Source organism: Callithrix jacchus, chromosome 6 (genome assembly GCF_049354715.1).
Source record: "Callithrix jacchus isolate 240 chromosome 6, calJac240_pri, whole genome shotgun sequence".
Classification (NCBI taxonomy): Eukaryota; Metazoa; Chordata; class Mammalia; order Primates; family Cebidae; genus Callithrix; species Callithrix jacchus.
The window spans coordinates 84,973,191-84,985,573 of NC_133507.1; positions in this window are offsets into that span (position 1 = coordinate 84,973,191).

Genomic DNA, 12,383 nt, shown 5'->3' on the forward strand with positions numbered 1-12,383 from the left:
GAGGTCCAAATTGGTTCTGTTACTGAAAAAAATTCATGTTTTTAAAAATACTTTGGTTAATTCAACATTCCTGATTTGGTATTTGACATCACTCTTAAACCTTTTGATTTGAAGGCTGAAGTTGGGTCTATTCAAATATGAGACAGGTCTGTGCCAGGCTGAAATGGTCACACACATCTAATTGCCACAAATCTTTGAGATGGGAGATTGGCTTTGGCAGAGACACATTTACTCTCCCTTCCTGTTATGACTCTTCTTCCAGGCTACCTCAATTCTCTTTTTGTTGGGTAACAATTTGAATCACACCACTGCTCTACATCACCCATCTGCCTTAGGCTGATCTGTCCCATCCTAGCTAATCCTGGAGAGGATGTGAAACAGCAGCTTCACACTTGCTTCCCACATGTATTTCTCAGTGATTTAGAGCCAGTATATGTACAAGCACACAGTGAAGTTGCATGCTTTCTTGAGCTTGTTGCTAGACAAGGAAGATGAGTAAAAATTGGGTCAAATTAGTGTCAACTGTACTAAGCATAGCCTAAGTATTAATCTAAATATGCAACAAAAATATGAAGGAAATTTCAATCACAAATATCAATGATTGAAAAAGAGGTAATGCCCAAATAGTATTATGTGATTAAGCCTAACATCATGATAACATCTATACATTAATATATATATAATAATTATAGCAGAATTATATACAGAATTATAATTCTCTAGAGATTCATATATATGATATAATAGTTCTCTCTCTATATATAAAATAATTATAGCATAATTCTCTGGAGATTCATCCAAGATGAAAACACCCGTCACTCTTCTGTTGACAAGTTTAATGCCAGCCCTCTCTAATAGCTTGTCAACCCCAAGAAGATAGAAGAAACCCTTTTGTTTTTCACTACTGGATCCCCATACTTAGCAAAGTTTCTGGAACCTATTCAGTATTTAATAAATAAATAAATTTTAGGTGGATAAATTTATAAAATTATAAACTATTCTTATCATGTCACATATATATGTGTGTGTTACGTATGAATATGTGACGTAAGAATAGATTTTCACATTTAATTATACTTAAATATGAACATTTTATTCCAATGTAGATGTGACTAGAAATAGTTATTTTTACTTGTCATTTCATTTTTCTAACTGCTTCAGCTGGTAGGGCCTCAACTCATTAGCGTCCAATTATCCCAAGGACCTTATTATTCCTCCGTCTGTCCCTCAAAGTAAGGGACCACTGCTATGTCATCCATACTGCATATCCCATGGCACAGCTAACCCACTGAGCCATGTCTCTGAACATCTAACCTAGACTCTCACCAGACTCTGCTTTTTTCTCCTGTTTCTCTGCTGTTTATCCTCAAAGTTACCTCATATTCAGATCAGGGTCTCAAACACCAATGTAAGCGGAGAGAGTTGATTGGATGTAACCAGAAACAAGGCAGGACAGCTGATCACAACAACTTTTGGAAACTGAGAAAAATTCAGACACATAGCCCACTTACAGTCCTGTCTTCTTGATTTTTATTTTCTTTAATTAATCTACCATTATTTTTGTGATGCCAGATCTTCATATTTGTCTCTTTCTACTCAAGGTTCTTCTGCCCATGTTCATCTGGCTAATTTCTATTTCTAGTCTCACTTTAAATATTCTTTCACCAGAAGCCATTCCTTGATCATCCAGCCCAGGAGAGATATCTGGATATACACTTCCACAGCCTTTTGTAATGGTCCTTAAAAACACCTATCACTCTTCTGTTCGCTTTTAAACACTGGGAACATACATAAAGCACTTTTTTTTTCACTACTAAATCCCTACACTTAATAAAGTTCCTGGAACCTATTCAGTATTCAATAAATAAATAAATTTTAGGTGGTTAATAGTGTTTGTGTGATTCAATGATAAAAAGCCAGGAGAATTTCTCATGAAATAGAACTCCAAGTAAAGATCTTGTTAGAATCAATAGAACAAAGGATAAGTAACAAGTATCCAGTAACAAAGACTAATATTTAAAAACATGTCTCTAAGCAATAAGATATTTGTGCAAAGGATAAAATAATTTCTGTCACAGAGATAATATGGCCCTGGGAACTCTTGCAAGTTCTAAGTTTCTAAAAAGTGAAATATAACACATGGACCTAATTTTAAAGAAATTTTAAGGAAAAGTCTTGAGCCTAGTCATGGAAGCTAAATATTCTAAATATAAACAAGACTTATTTGATGTTGAGGCATTATATTTTTTACCTAGGAGCCAGATTGTTCCAGACACTAGGTCAGTTTTGTGACTCATGTTGGGAGCTGAACAAGGCAACCCTGAGGACTGAAAGATTGTGTTCAGGATCCTCTAACCTCACCAGAACCTTTTCTATTCCTGAATAATTTCTCCAGTGCCTCTTATTGCACAAAGGGATAATAACTAAGAAATAATGTCTCATAGAATTTTTTTTTTTGAGGCGGAGTCTCACTCTGTCCCTAGGCTGGAATGCAGTGGTGCGATATCGGCTACTGCAACCTCTGCCTCCTGGGTTCAAGCAATTCTCCTGCCTCAGCCTCCTGAGTAGCAGGGACTATAGGTGCATGCCACCATGCCCAGGTATGTTTTGTATTTTTAATAGAGACAGGGTTTCATCATGTTGGCCAGGATAGTCTAAATCTCTTGACCTCAGGAGCCGCCCCTCTCAGCCGCCTAAAGTGTTGGGATTACAAGCATGAGCCATGCATGGCACCAGGTCTCGTAGAAATCTTTAAACTCTCCCTCTCTTGACAGTCAAGTAGAATTAACTTTTTATTATATCTCCAAATCTTTCACTCCAAATGCATTATATGTAGACTGTAATTAACATATTTTTCAATTTATAATATAAATGTGTATCAAACTTATTCACTTTTGCTTGCCAAGCTCTCAAATAAGCCTATACAACTTCTGTGGCACAGTGGTGCTATATGAATTATGATATTGTGTGCAGAAGGGTAGCTTTCTGAAGATTTCAAAGATAATATAAAACAAATACTACTTTCCCATCTCTGGGTAAAAGTTGTGTCCATTATAACTGGCATGAAGCATCTAAGTAATCCATAAAAGCCTCATTGACATTCCCCCAACTAATCTCCTTGAACTTCAAAGTTTTCTTGCTGTTAGCATCAACAACAACATTATCTTGATAACTTTAAGTTTAATTTCCTTTTCCAAAACATCTTAAGTTCAAAGAACAAAGAGAGGAAGTAATTTTCCATCTCCACAACTAGACCAATAGAGACTAGATTGGACTTCAATAAAACCACTATAGTTTTTGTAATAAGATTAAATCAGCTCTTGATTGAAGGACATAAGGCACTTTTTGCCAAATCATATTAGGCCCTCAGCAATTGCCACCATTTTAAGGGTTGGGCAATTATAGAAAGGCTGTTTTCCCTTATTACAAATGCTACACTTTGATGAACACTGAGTGCTGAAAAATATCTCACTGGACATCTTTGAAAAAATAAATTACTTTTCCAGTGGTAGTATTGTTGGTTGTTAATTTTCCTGAGTTTTATACGGAGCTGTTAATTTTTAAAATTGCAACACTGATAAACTAACTCTCTGCTAGTTCCAAAATTTTCTAGGTACCAGACAGGTCCTTCTGTCTCAGGGTCCCTTGTTAGTCAGGCATTATTCTTTCTTGAAGTAACATATCTGTGTTCAATGAAATTTAGATTTTTTGCCAAACTAAGCCAAATTTGATATTCGTTATTACTCATTAAATAACAGAATATGAATCTCCTTATATGTAGAACATCTAGATTTCATCTATTGGTGTCTATTCTTATATATATGTATAAATAGAATTAAGTTCTTTTAAAATTGTTACCATTACAGTCACATCATCTGAGAAATAAATAAAAATCCAGGTTTATCCAAAACTTCATGTATGCCAACATAATTATACTTTTAGCTACAGAGCATTTTACTAAAAATAAATTCTATTCTTATTTCTGAAAAAAACAAATAGTATTTATTTGTATTGAATAGTAAAAGTAGTACTATATCTCTTTAAAAGCCATGCATGGAAGCATTTATTTTCAGTTCAATCATTTTTTTCCTGAGATTCTGGTACATACAGCAAATTTACATTTAACCAAAAATAAAATATTCACAATAGCCAATTTTTCAAAATCTTTTCTTTTAAAATTAGTTAACATTTTTGTCATTGACAAGTTTGATTCTAAATGCAAATTGAAACTAACAGATAATGAAGGATTACTGTGCTTTTAAAAAATGTTTCATTTGTTTTAATTTGAGTTCTTTGTTAGAAATTTTGAGCACCAGTTTGTAAGAATAATCTCCATTTGTGAGAAAGAATGTGGAACACGGACAGCCATGGAACCAGGGAACAGCTTTGAGTTTTGGCGTCAGTTGAGAGCCTAGCATATTCGGATTGATCTTGCACTGCTGCGTAACCTTTAATTTCCCTTTCTCTATGTCAGAGCTCTCACCTTCTTGTTCTCTGGCTTTATGCAGCTCTTTCTTCAAGTAGGCATCATTGAGAAACATTGGGATTTTCACACTGATTTTGGCATAGGTAGCAATGGCAAATTTCTGTTGTGCTCGAACACAGAGAAACTCAGTTGAGGGCCAGAGGTTCAATCACAGTGAACAAGTGGCTCAGTTGCCTCAGGAAAGCTATCGTTTGGCTTCTGTGGTGACAAATGAGGGAAAACAGAGGGGACCTGGAAGCAACACAATCTCTGTTTTCTCACATGCTGATGAAATGGTTTCTTGCAATGGCTCAATGGCTTTTGAGATACATCTTTAGTAGGATAGTAAGTAGGCATATGGCCAAGTTACACACTGGGGAGATCACCATTCTTGTTACCACAAACCGGCTTTGTGAAAGTGGCAAGAACCATCTCCTTTCTTCTTTCAATCCTGGATTTAGCTGCTGAACACTTCTACTTGCAGAGGGCACTCTTCGAATCAGGAATATCTGTTGATCCTTCCAAGACAGTGTTGCAGCTGCAGTGCGGCTTTCCTTTATTGGGCATTTGGCTCTGGGGTTATTTTTCTTCTCCTTGTCACTGGGAACATCTTTGTTTGCTTCAGGTTTCTTCTTCTTAGTGTCTGGTTTCTCGGCCTTTTCACCAGCATCTTGCAAGATGTAAAACACAATACGCTTTTGAGTGTTTTTCCTCTCTTCTTGCAAATGCGAATAATTAGAAATTTAAATAGTATAATATTAATAAAATAACTTTCAAGATGTTTCTTTTTTGAGTCAAAAATACAAGTTAAACATATTTTATTCAACAAAATCTTGACTTTTAGATTCATTCACGTTATTTTAAGCTGCTGCTATCCAATCAATCTTATATCTTCCCATACGGCTATACCTATTCACATGACAAAAACCAAAGTAAGAAAAGGATGTGATAAAAAAAGAAGTTTGCAAATTAGAACTAGAGATTCTTCACCACCTTTAGTTAATGTTAATGCTTTTCTTACAATTCAGATCATTAAAATTCTTCACCATGTTTTTTGGAACCAACAGTTGTGAGCATACTGTCAGCATTGCAAGCAAACAGTCAATGTGAGTTTCTATTTTAATAAAAATCTTGATATGCTCTTTATCATATACATGCTACATAAAATAAATGGGCTTTTCTAGGATTCCTTTTTTCTCTCTATTTATAAAAAACAGGATTACCAATGAATGGTGGAGTTGAATGCACTGCTATTTAATTCACATGGGAGTCTGCAGAAAACAGAAAGGGCATCAAAAATAACTAACGTTTATAGTACTTCAAAAGATTGCAATAAAATTACAGATTGTAAAATTAGTTAATTGACAAAGTTGTTATGACTTTGAGTGTGCATTTTACTTTTTAAGTACACACACAAAAAGGAACTACATATATGAGATAGTCATGAGACTGGTATTTGTACCTGCAATACCTGAATGTCCCGAGTTTTTTCTCCCTATATTGTCTCTTACATTCTGTATGCTACCGCGTATCCAGAAGAATTATATCATTAGCATTTTGGTTAACTTAAAAAAATTTACACAGGTACTTTATCAATCACTATAAGCAAACTAAGGAGAGGACAATGTGTCATTTGTTGTTGCATGTATACTATCCCTTCAACAAATATTTGTTGAATGAAAACAGATTTGCAAATAATATACTTAACAATGAATATATAAAGGATAGAGATTAATATTTGTCATATGATTTAGAAGATTCTACTAAATTTCTGTTGTAAGCAATTACATGCAATCTGAATAGATTTTTTGATACCTTGAGAAAAGCAGTTCAAACAGATATCTCCTGCGGGGAGTGGTGGCTTGAGCATAGAATCCCAGCTACTCAGGAGGCTGATGCAGGAGGATCACTTGAGGCTAGGAACTCCAGATCAGCTTGGGCAATACAGAAAAACAAGTGTCTTAACCAAAAACAAATCTGTTATTGCCTCCTTTTTGAGAATCTATAATTCAACAATACCAGTTTTAAATACGTATTGGAGTCATGAAGGAAGGGGAACTATTTTTCTTTTGAATTTTTAGTTCTATAAACTTTGTACCCAACAAAAGCTAAAAGACACTCAAAGGCATCATCTAGGTCATTTTCTGATAAGGCTTTTACGGCACCAAGCCCTATCACCCACACAGCCTGCAGAAAGACAACGTGACAACATGGAAAAGCTGGGGCCTCAGAGCATAGGTCCAGATCTTTGCCCTGACATTTATTAGACCTATGAATTTGTGTAGGTTAATCAACCACAGAGTTGCAAAGTCAGCCTCATCCCTGGTCCATTTTATTCCAGATGGTTCTGTACAATAAAAGAACGTGTGCAAAACACGTTTCCATTTAGTGCTATTTCATTCTTGTCAAGTCAAAGTTTTATTCATGTCCCATAGCCAGCTTTCTTACTCACGAAATGTGGATATTACAGAAAACATGAAATCCTATTTGCCAATTGTAAAAGGAGATTAATATAGAAAAGTAGCAATCAAGAGTGGAAAGTAGATATACCTAAATTACCTCATGAAAAGCAAACAGCCCAGAAATATGGGCTAGTGGTGCTAACTTTGTAGCCTTCCTGGTCCAAATAACTCACACCCTCATGAGATAGATTTCTCCATAGAAAACATTTTCTGTAACACATTTTACTTTGCCTTGACTTTGTTCTAAAAAAAAATAATTTCTTACACACCTAGTTTAAGCTCTCTGGTGAATATTTTAAACAGAAGGATTAAAGATCTTTAAATAATCTCTAGCATTTAAAGGGATATTAAAAAGGGACATCTTTAGGAAAATTGTAGTAATGGTAGCAGTCTTTCTCCACCAGGCAAGCATCAATAATATTTTAAAATCAGTCTCCTAAAGATAGTTCTAATCCATGCTGGCTTGCAGGGCAAATAATTCTTTGAATGAAATTATAATTTGGGATATGGAAGCAGAACAAAGAAAAATTCTATAATAAGAGGTTATATAAACATGACATCATAGAGTGGTTGACCATGGCATAATGTTGATTCAAGTGTATTACCACATGCATTCTTTTTTTCAAATGCTTCAGATAGGCAAACAGATTTTATCAGTAAAGTAGAGCAAAGACCAGAAGTTTATGCTAAATTCTTTATTTCATTAGTCGGGAGCCTGGAAGTGTGCTCAAATATGACCATTTGCAAAAAAAAAAAAAAAAAAAAAAAAAAAAAAAAAGTTCTGAAATTTGTTCATCTTCTCATATGTGAGCTTATGCCACGAATTAAGTCTAATCCACAATTAAATTGGCATAACATTTCTATCTTGGAATAAATTTAGAAAGTTGAAAGCAGTAAAAATATGAATTTGGTTTACAGTTGGAGTCAACCAGTAATGAACTTACAAGATGGGTCATAAGACAGTAATAACATGAACTATCAATACAAAAACCACTATATTGAACTCAAGGCATTGCCATATTTGGCAGTACTTTTTTCAATCTTAGGTGCATTAATTTTCAGGTTATTTGTTCCCTTTTGAGAAACTGCAATTTGTCACCAACATGTTTAACAATCAGATGAATTGTCACATTTCCAATAATGTATATATCTTAGGCATGTTTGATAGAGTCATTATACTTGGGAGGAGAGTTGCTATTTTTCATTGATTGAAGTTTCCTTTTGAGGGTCACTTCAATTTATTTTAATTATACTTAAGTGTCCTCTCACCCCTACCCTTGGTGTTTGTTAGTTGCTTGTAATATGATTTCAGAATTGTAAATGCCTTAGCATATTGGTAAATGAATTCTTGAAGTTTTTCCATCTAGATCAGTGAAGTTAAACAGGGTGAAATAAAAAATGACATTTGGTCCCAACAGATATCTATTAGATGGGGCACTGAGTTAATGCCAATTTTTACTGAGAGAATAGTTTACCGAGTATATATTTAATCAATACTATTATGTCATTCGTGTTTAGCAAATACTATTACCTCCTTTGTGTTTAGAAAATATTTTCTTTATAGAGTTTTATCAGCATTAAGCTTTGGCTAACATTATTTGTGCTGAGTTAAGGAGCATAAAATACTGGCCAAAGATTTCATTTCCAGGTCGTAGGTGGCAAACTAAAGAGTCAACAGGGGCTAGGCAGGTAAGGGGAAGAAACAGCTCATTGTAAAACAATAAGGAATAACAGGTTCTGCAAAAACCTGAAGTGAGCAAGTGTCATCCAAAGAGAACAGCTGTTACTTCATCTTGACCCGTAATTTTCACCCATCAGGTTAAACAAAATTATCTCTGGGCCAACTTCAGCCTGAATGCTATCAGTTTGCAACCTCTGTCTTCAGAATAAATCTGCTGAGGGTTGATTAAGTAACATAAGCCAAATTAGGCTAATATTTGCTGTGAGGCTGAAGAGTAGAGAGATCCTATTGAAGGTCGGCTTCATAGAGGTACAAGCTGAGCAGTCACAAGGGGTTCTTGACATAAAAAGGCCTTATGTCTGGTTTAATGTTCTGTTGGTGCCATGTTGAAATCCTTTGCTATTTTTGAGCAAGGGTTCAAAATAGACTCATTTTGCAGATTGTGGAGTAAATTGTGTAGACAGTTCTGACCCTGTCCAAGCTAACATTTGAAGCATGTTTCTCCTGAATGAGTTAATAAACTTCTCTGCAGACTTAATGAACTATTGAGGAATGTTAGAAATAGATAAATTAGCGTGCCATCAATTTGCTGAACTTGGTTTCTGTAAATATAGGCACATGTGGATTTGAATGAGGAAACCAGATTCCTCTCCTTCCCATTACTCTGTATTATTTCCCTATAAAGAGCAGGCAATCTGGCCAGACTCATTAGTCAAAGAGATCCAGGTAGAGAGTCAGCAGGTCTCACTTCAAAATAACCTGTTTGGTTTGTTAAAAGATTTAAGGGTTTCCCAAAGTCAGACCAGAGGCATTCTTTCTTCAAATTAAATATAAAACTGAAAAAGATTTTTAAAAATAGTTTAATGATGAAAGATAATGATAAACATGGTTGTTTCTTATTTGTATGTGAAATAAATTATGATTCCAATTTGTCACTAGAATTGGCCATAGTGAGTGATTTACCCTCAATATTGGGTTTTAGAGTCATCTCTCTGCAACACTGGAGCAAAGTACAACATGGACTTCCCTGATGTTCACTAAAAAGCCATCTAACCTTTTTGTGGATCCCTAGACACCTGTAATCCACCTATTTCCAGTCCATAGGAAAAAATGGATAAGCATTTAACTTTAAATCTTGGGAGCAGAACTCTTAGCTGGATTAATTTATTTTTCCTACCCATCAATGTTTCAAATTTATATCCACTTTCCTGTTACATTTGATGCCGGCATGCATGGCTTTGCTGTTGTGCAGGTATGACTAAGTACTGTCGCGTTCCATTGAGTAGGGCATCATTTGTCTTGGGTTCTACGGGCTGGCTGCATACATGACAGCACACAGTGACAGTAATTTGCACTGATCTGCCCCCACTGCTAGTCCTGCTGCTACAAATAGCAATTGATTATTATGCTGTAGTGTTATTGACTGTCACTATGAACACAAGCTTTATTTCATTTTTAAAGTAACGCGCTGCAGATTTGTTTAGTATAAAAGCAAAACAGGGAAATATTCATTCCAAAGAATTATTTGCAGTCACAAATGTAACTTTAAATCCTGGTCATAAAACATTTACTTTACTTTAAATCATAGTAAACAAAAACTTTATTGTGGTATTTTAGTGTAATGTAAATAAATAACTTCCAAAAGCTATAAGAAAATCAGTATAAAACTGAAATATTTTTCCTAGTCTCAGTTTCAGGAGACTATGCACAGAAAATGACTAGATACCTTTTCTTTCCTTATTTCTCCTCTTCTCTTTAAATTCCCTTCCTGTTCAAAAATAAGTGGAATCCTATTACACATATATTTCTTTACTTAACTGGTATTGTCAAAGTTCTAGTTCTTCAAAGCTCCTAGAGCACTTGACCTTTTTTACTCCCTCTTCACCCGCAAAATGACCAGGAAGTGATCATCTGTTTAGAACTACAATTATGCAGATTTGTAGAGTTAATAGTTATTAATGTTATATAGGTGGCAGATGTATCTTAATTTATACTTGTGAACCCTTCCCAACTGCAAATTTAACTTCCTAATTCCTTTAAAGCACAACGTTAACAGGCAGCAAATTTATTTATTTTATTAGGCTATGCCATCGTGAGTCACATGCTTAGTTACTCCAACAAGTACTTCATGCTTGTAAAACAGAAATGTTACTTGGTTAGAGAGAAAAAAAATACAAAAGTAGACAAAACCTTAAAGGCTTTAACTGCCTGGTCCCCTAAGCAGCTCTATGTGCTCTGAAGGAGGTGCTGGGGCTAACAGACCTCATGACGGAATGTACCACTGAGCTCTTCAATGTCATTACTGAAAGGTTTACACAGTGGTGGCTTCTTACAGTTCAGGACAATAGAAGAGACTTTGAAACTCCATTCTGCCATTGAATTTGAATTTCTTTGTTACCTTTTTTCTTAAAATATTGCATTTTATTTAAAAATAAATAGAAATATGTCATCTACTCAAAGGTAACTGAAAAAAACTAAATTCAATGTATTTTTGAACAGCAATCTATTTCCTGGACTGACGTATACTGTTGGAAGGATGGCCCAGCTATATGTGGCTAGAAAGCAATTTTGCCTTCTCTCCCTTCCACTTTGACAGCACTCAGCATTTAAAAATCTGCCAAATGCAAGTTTTTAAAGCATATCTCTGCTATAATTGTCATTATCTATAGATAATTTAACTTTTCTCTGTACTAGCAAAGGAGGAACAGGATGCAGAGGAATTATAGAACAGGAGCAGAGATAGTCAGCCCTCATGCTTTGTTTTAGATTTAAGATAGTCTATGTTAAACAATGCTCAAAATCCATTTAGAAGTAGACAGGGTGTAATCCATAAATAAGTAATAAAAAATTTCATGTATTTTGGGTAGACTAAGGCTGTCAGATACTATTAAAGGGTATTTCCACAAATCTTTAAAAAATTCGAGCTAGTGTTGAATAATAACACATGGACACAAGGAGGGGAACATTACACACCAGGGCCTCTCAGGGAGTGGGGGGTCTAGGGGAGAGATAGCATTAGGAGAAATACCAAGTGTAGATGACGGGGTGATGGATACAGCAAACCACCATGGTACACGCATACCTATGTAACAAACCTGCACATTCTGCACATGTATCCGAGAAGCTAAAGTATAATAAATAAAAACAAACAGGCAAACAAAAACAATAAACAAACAAACAAAAAATTCAAGCTAGCAATGGTCTAATGTTGGCACCTTTTCCAAGACAGCTACTGAAATAATACAAAGTCCGCAAAAGTTATCTTTCAGAAAGTCTGTCTGTCTTCCTTTGATATTCACCTGTGAAAAGAAAGTAACAGGTAATATTCATTTTGTAGCTATGACATAATTCAAATACATGCTGAACAGCTATATATTTATCAATTAGCGTTACTTTTCTGTGTCTCTGTGACTTCCCATATTGTTGTAATTTCTGCAAATAGTCATTTGCTTTTTATGGCAACAATCCCTTCGCATTCCTTCCTTTCATCTGTATTTTTGCATGCTATTTGTTGTTCCGATAAATCCCTATTACAGAGGCCTATGAGTTCCAAGAGCTTGATGAATAATTGGAAATGTTTTATCCCTGAACTTCAAAAAAAAGTGCTAGAAATAATTATAAGCAAACATCTTCTGTAGTGTCCCATATCAATCCAATCCCTGCTTTATGCTGTTTGTCCTTTAGATATACAAGGAAACAGTGAGATCTTGGTTACTAGCTCTTATAGCATGAAGGGGACAGATGTTTCAGTTTCCATTGCTTTTTCTTCTGTCTT